The following is a 7,500-nucleotide window of genomic DNA, read 5'->3' on the forward strand; positions in this document are numbered from 1 at the left end:
TCGTTCTTTGAACATATCTGGTTCTTAGGGCCTGATCTTGTGCCGCTGTTATCATTCCTTCAGTTTCCTTCTTTAGCTCTCCCCTCTGTAGCCATTGCCATGTGTCATCGCTGGCTAGTTCTTTAGTCTGTCTCATGTATTGTCCGTGCATTGGTTTGTTGTGCCAGTCCTCTGTTCTGTCTGTCTTTCTCCTGTCTCTGTATATTTCTGGGTCTTCGTCTACTTTTATTAGTCCTTCTTCCCATGCACTCTTTAGCCACTCGTCTTCACTGGTTTTCAGATATTGCCCCAGTGCTCTGTTTTCGATGTTGACGGCAGTCCTCTATACTTAGTAGTCCTCTCCCTCCTTCCTTCGTGTTATGTATAAGTCTGTCCGTATTTGCTCTTGGGTGTAGTGCTTTGTGTATTGTCATATGTTTCCTGGTTTTCTGATCTATGCTGCGGAGTTCTGCCTTCGTCCATTCCACTATTCCTGCGCTGTATCTGATTAATGGCACTGCCCATGTGTTTATGGCTTTTATCATATTTCCGGCGTTGAGTTTTGACTTGAGTATCGCCTTGAGTCTCTGCATATATTCTTTCCTGATCGTGTCCTTCATCTCTTGGTGTTTTATTTCCCCTCCTTCCATTATTCCCAGGTATTGTATCCTGCTCATCTAGTGTTTGATGTTGCTCCCATCTGTAGCTTTTATCCCTTCAGTTCTGTTACTTTGCTTTTATGTATGTTGACTAAGGCGCATTTTTCTATTCCAAACTCCATCCTGATGTCCCCAGATACAATCCTTACAGTCTGGATTAGGGTATCTATTTCCTTGATGCTCTTACCATACAGCTTGATGTCGTCCATGAACATCAGATGGCTGATTCTGTTGCCTCTTTTTTTGAGTTGGTACCCGGCATCCATCTTATTATTATTATTATTATTATTATTATTATTATTATTATTATTATTATTATTATATTATTTTATTATTATTATCATAAATATATCAAATATACCGTGGGAGACTTTGAAAGCCCGTGAAAGAGAATTCTAAAAAAAAAATTAATTAATTTCCTTCATTTAACGGATGGTAGTCAGTCACTAACCACGTCGAGGTAAACTCTTCCGTAAACTCTCATTGTTCCAGACACGACAGTTTTTAAAAGAGAAATTATCTCCTCAGGAAATTACGACGCCTCAGAGATGTCTGCTCATCTCCGGCGCTCAAAACAGAGGAGATGTTTCCACTGAGGTGGAATCGGAATCATAATTGAAAACTTTCTATTCCTGTGAGTCTGCTACCTTGTCTTTCTTTCTAGTTCATGTACCCACACACACTACACACAGACACACACACACACATACATATATTTTTCAACTTTATCACTTGCACACTTGTTCTTTGTAGTATTTCAATTATTAACAGGACGCCATTAAAGCTGGTCGATATTTAGCTGAGATATTTATTCAGGAAAAGTTACCAGCTTTCTAGGACTAATAGTCCTCATCGATTGGTGTCCGTAGAATGAAGATTTCCACTAGATACCATCCAGTATTAATATATATATATATATATATAATATATATATATATATATATATATATATATATATATATAATATATATTATATATATATATATATATATATATATATATATATATATATATATATATATATAAATTTAAAATTGCTTCAGATTTCTTGCACTTGTATGTGAGCGCATTGTGGCTATTATAATTACAAATGTGTGTGTGTATATATATATATATATATATATATATATATATATTATATATATATATATATATAAAATATATCATATATATATATATATATGCACATATAACAGGCAGATATGTAGAGGGCGTACGTGAAAGTCTTTATCGAAGAAGAGAGCCAAGAAAGAGAACAGAAAAACACTAAAGATACCACACAAATTTGCTTGAATCCATCTGCCATTCCATTTGAAATTAGCCGGAGAAGATTCTCTTGGCGAGATCACCATAACAGCCAACCGTTTATAAACAGCAGAACGTATCGCTTGGCAGTGAATGATTCCTCTTCCTCTTCATTTCGACCGCCGCTGGTCCTTCGTGAATATTCACGAATGTATATATGATCTCCAACGGAGCTGAATTCGGCTGAGGTCGGGACATCACTTCGCCTCTGCCAGTTGTGTGTTTTTTTGTTTGTTTGCCTTCGTTTGTCTAGAGTTAGAATAATCTGGAATTCCAGTTGAATTGAATCTAGTGTTTTGATAAAAAGCCAGCAGTTCCTCGTCGGACGAGCGGTTTTCGCGTTCGCCTACCAATCCGGTGGTCCGAAGTTCGATTCTCGGCTCGGCCAACGCGGAATCAGAGGAATTTATTTCTGGCGATAGAAATTCATTTCTCGATATAATATGGTTCGGATTCCACAATAAGCTGTAAGTCTCATTGCTTGGCAACCAATTGGTCCTAGCCAAGTAAAAATATCTAATCCTTCGGGCCAGCCCTAGGAGAGCTGTTCATCAGCTCAGTTGTCTGGTAAAACTAAAATATATTTAACTTTTTTTGACCAAAAGCCAAGCACTTGGACCTATGAGGTCATTCAGCACGGAAACGGAAATTGACGGTTAAAAGGTTTGAAAGGTGTAACAGGAGGAAAACTTCAAAGCAGTTGCACTATGAATCAATTGTTCAAATAGGTTGGAAAGTCAGAAGGAAGAAAGTGACTATAAAAGGAGGTACAGTAAAGGGAACGAAACGGGTTGCAGCTAGTGGCCGAAGAGACACTGTAAAGAACATTTGGTAATACCTACAGTGCGCCGGATGAGTAGCACTGACGGCACTACAGATTAAGGACTGAAGATGCATGGAAATCAGTTTTGACGATGATAAGGAAAAGTTGGTTAATCTCATTTAAATGTCAGAGTTTCCTTCCAGTATCGTCATCCACATCACATCACAGAGATCTATAAACATCAAGAGTATTTATCAGTTAAAATTGAGAGGATATAAGACCCCACACAAACTCTCTTATCGTTAGTTGACAAGAGGTTTTGATTCAATGATGACTATAGTAGATTCATATCAACCGTGCATCTGATGTCTAGGCCAGTCCCTTACGACGCTCCTGATTGGCTGTTGATAAGCCAATCAAAGGACTGGAAACTCTCAGTCTCTCTCAAGAGTTCACATAGGCAGGATGTATGTTCCTCCTCCCCTGAGGGCTACTTTTGAAAGACGTATCCCTCAGGAGAAGTGGAACATACATGCTGCCTATGTGAACTCTGTCGAGAGCGGCCAGCCCCGTGGTTGGTTTATTAACAGCCAATCAGGAGCGTCGTAAGGGACTGTCCTAGATATCAGATGCACGGTTGATGTAAAACTGCTTGCGTGTGGGTATTGTTCATATTACTGTAGATGACTGTTACGCTTTAACTAACTGACTAATATAACGTACAGTAACATTGAAAGCATATTTCAACGTCCACTTAATTAAGCGGGGCAGTTTCAAATTCCAGTCCAGGTGAAACAGTTCGTAGGGAACAATGGTTTGCTCTGAACTATTGTTATTATTATTATTATTATTATCAAGATGAAACCTATTCATATAGAACAAGCCCACCAAACGAGCCATTGACTTGAAATTCAATCTTCCAAAGAATATCTAGGTGTTCATTAGCAAGAGAAGATAAGGAGGTAATACAGAAAGAGATCCCACTTATTAAAAATGAACAATCATTAACTAAAAGATAAAAGATGTATTATTATGCGAAGAGAATAATAGTATTATGGTGGTAAAGCACTGTATCTTCGCTTGAACTTCTGAAGAAGTTCCAATTGCCAGACATCTTCAGTGGGGAGGCTGTTCCACAGTCCAACTGTTCCACAGTCCAACGATGCGAGGAATAAAGCACCTCTGGAACTGAGGGTTCGGCAGCGATGAGGCACATTGATTGTATATTGGTGCCTCTGCTTTTCAGCGAATCTGGTCCCTCTCAGCAGCAGGGAAAGACGATCAGGGATCAATCGAGAGTGTGAACTAGTGAATAGGCATCGCAGCTACGATTTCACGCAACACGCTTTTGGTTAGAATTCGCCCAAGTTATTTTGAATTCGATATTCGCCACGGAAGATTAAAAGTAGTAATATGTCTTCCACAAATTAGTAGAATTAGCTAATTACGACTACACCAAGTACTACATACACCATCCATCTGAAGGAATAGCATAGATTAAATTGGTGTCTACTAGGTAAAAGGCTTAAGCCATTGTTGCTTACTCGGTAAAATTGAAGACTACAAAAAATCATAATCAAAAGGCTGTAAATATCATAGATACAAGATAATACATAAACAGAAGACGGTATATATAAAAAATATAAGAAAAAAACATAGGCATAAGACGGTACATATTATAAATGCAAGAGAACGCCATAATGAAAAGACAGTACATATCATAAATGTAAGAGAACGTCAAAATCAAAAGGCGGTACATACCATAAATCTAAGATAAACATAGACAAAAGACGGTACATATCATAAATATAATAGGTAAACAAGAACAAAAAGCGGTAAATATTCCGGTCGGTGAATTGGGGTAACCCGGCAGTGGTTGTATAATATCTGCAGTGTTTCCATCCGCCCTGTTTTCGTGAATTAGTCAACATTCCGCAAAGCCAATCTTGCCTTTTTTTTTATCAATTTTTTTCCAGAACAAATTCCTTCTCCCATCTTTTCCGAAAAGAAAAAAATCGGCTTTTCCTTTTTTATATCGTTTTCCATTTTTTTCCATTTTTTTAGTTTTCCATTTTTTGGGGTTTTGTTTCCGTTTTTCGTTTTTTGGGGTTTACTTTTTTCTGTTTTGGTAATCAAATTCATGAGAAAAACTTATTCTAGGAAGAGAAGGTGAGAATTCTTTAAGAGCAATCACGAGTAACCGATATATCCCATAAGATCAAATCTTACGATCTTAATAGTAAAACATTTTCCGTGTATTAGAATATACTAGCAAACATATGTATACAGAAATTATGTATCAAAATTCGTAAAGTAACTAAGTCTACTGGCATAACCAGACTCGTTTCATGGCAGAACCAGCTCCATTTCGGGGAATCCCTTCTCACCACCACCCCTTCCGGAAGTGGGGACCGGCGGAGGTAGGATGAAACCCTATTATAAACCATCTTATGTGTCCCCACTATAACCCTGCCAAGTTTCATGCCCATCAGACCAGCCGTTTGGCCGTGATTGAAAGACAGACGGACGGACAGACATTACGTCCATTATAGTAAGATGAGCTGCTTGTATTAGGAAATTGATGTTGCAGACATTTGAATAATATGATCTTCCCAAATATACCCCATTGTATACCTTTTTCAATAAAAGATTCAAAACAAATCTAAAATGACGCAAAGTGCCATTACGATTATCCTCATTTACGATTATCTTCAAAATGGAAGGAATTAATTGCCCAAGTTTGCGTCTGTTTTAATCCAACATTCTCCAAATTACACCAATTGAATGTCAGTATTCCTTTATGGTTTGTGAACATTTTTGAGAGGATACTTTTAAAAAATAAACGCGATTCCCCATAGTCACTCTGCATGTATCAAAATGAAATTGAAAATTAAGAGCGTCGACCAAAATAATAGGGGATTTGAGTATTGATTTAACTGCGCGTTCTTATCGTTGCAATTAACCCAGTCACCCGCAAGGCACTTTTCTTTATGTAGGTCCAAACCTATTTTATCTAGTATGGAATGGAGTATAGAATTTAGCCAAAAAGCCCCACTGTGGGACCTATGAAGCCATTCAGATCTGATTGGGAAATTGAGGGTAAAAAGGTTTAAAAAGTAGAACGTGAGGAAAACCTTTTTGCAGTTGCCCATGAAAGAAAATTGTTAGCAGAAGGTGGAACGTTAGAGTTGAGAATGATAGTATGAACGGAATGAAAGGGGTTGTAGCTTGGAGTTGATGAAGGGACGCCTCCTTGTAATGCCTACTATGGTGCACTGACGACACTACCTAATTACAAAGTATTTTACTACAATAATTTTATTGGCAATGATCTGCCGCATTTTTTCCCACCATGGTTGGAACAGCTGTTGTTCTGAATATTGAGTCAAGAGGAAATGACGTCTCCTTTGCTTTCGTTGTTCATTTTCTCTCATGTGGAGTGAAGTCAGCATCGGTCTTATAAGACGGACAGGAGCAAAACCAAGGTCATTCCTATGTTTATGTTTTGCCCATGAACATAAAATGAACTCTCGTTCAAATACTTGGACGCAAGCTTCACATTGAGACATTTAGGAATAATAATAATAATAATAATCATACTATAATGGGCTTAATGTCTGTCTGTCTGTCTGTCTGTCTGTCTTTCATTCAATCACGGCCAAACGGCTGGTCAGATGGGCATGAAACTTGGCAGGGTTATAGTGGGGACCCCTAAGATGGTTTGTAATGGGGTTTCATCCAACCTAACCTCCTCATTTGTAAGGGGTGGGGGTGAGAAGGGATTCCCTGAAACGGAGCTGTTTGTGGCCGTGAAACGAGGCTGATTATTCCCGTAGACTTGGTTACTTTACGATTTTTCATACATAATATCTCTACAACTTCCCCAGAGAAAGTCGCGAATATTTCAGCTCAGACACAATAGAAGATGAAAATTATCATCAATATCTGCAAGATTTTTTTAATAACTTAAATCCATCGGGACTGCCAATGCACAAAATAACGTTGAAGAAGTACTGCCTGGTAATGTTGCTTCGGAATTTCGATCCTGCCAATGGACATTGCAATGGAATGAGGTACACCGTTATGGAGCTAAACTCCCACGTCATCGTCTTTGGACAACCAGTTTCCGTTCCAGTTACAGCGCAGGCAGTTTCCCATCTACCTGGCCTTCTCATTCACTGCAAACAAGTCGCAGGGCCAGACTTTGGATTGTGTTGGTGTGTTTCTGCCGTCACCCATGTTCATGCATGGCCAACTGTATGTGGCAATGAGCAGAGCAACTGACTCGGCCAACTTGAAATTAAGTTGTGGACAAACTGATAATATTGTGTACAAAGAGGTTCTGTAGTAGGTATGTATAAAAATCGCCCTTATTTTAATATTGCTGAACAAATAGTAAATATAAATTTTTCACTTCTGCACCCTTATTTTATCACCCATCGTAGATGGGTCAGTTTGCTAGTAATAATAATAATAATAGTGGAAATTGTACCCATAATCATAGGAACATTAGGCACGATTCCAAGATCCCTGAAAAGGAATCTGGAAAAACTAGAGGCTGAAGTAGCTTCAGGACTGATGCAAAAGTGTGTGCTCCTGGAAACAGCGCACATAGTAAGAAAAGTTATGGACTCCTAATAATAATAATAATAATAATAATTAAAAGCCACAGTAGTGTTAAGGACATATATTTTTTGTACAAGGTTAAAAATGACTATGAGAGACTACTGTGGTTTTGAAGCTTGGACAAAAAAAATATTTTTTTTAACACTACATTGACTTTTAATTCTCAAA

The sequence above is a fragment of the Macrobrachium nipponense genome, chromosome 32 (assembly GCF_015104395.2).
Source record: "Macrobrachium nipponense isolate FS-2020 chromosome 32, ASM1510439v2, whole genome shotgun sequence".
Classification (NCBI taxonomy): Eukaryota; Metazoa; Arthropoda; class Malacostraca; order Decapoda; family Palaemonidae; genus Macrobrachium; species Macrobrachium nipponense.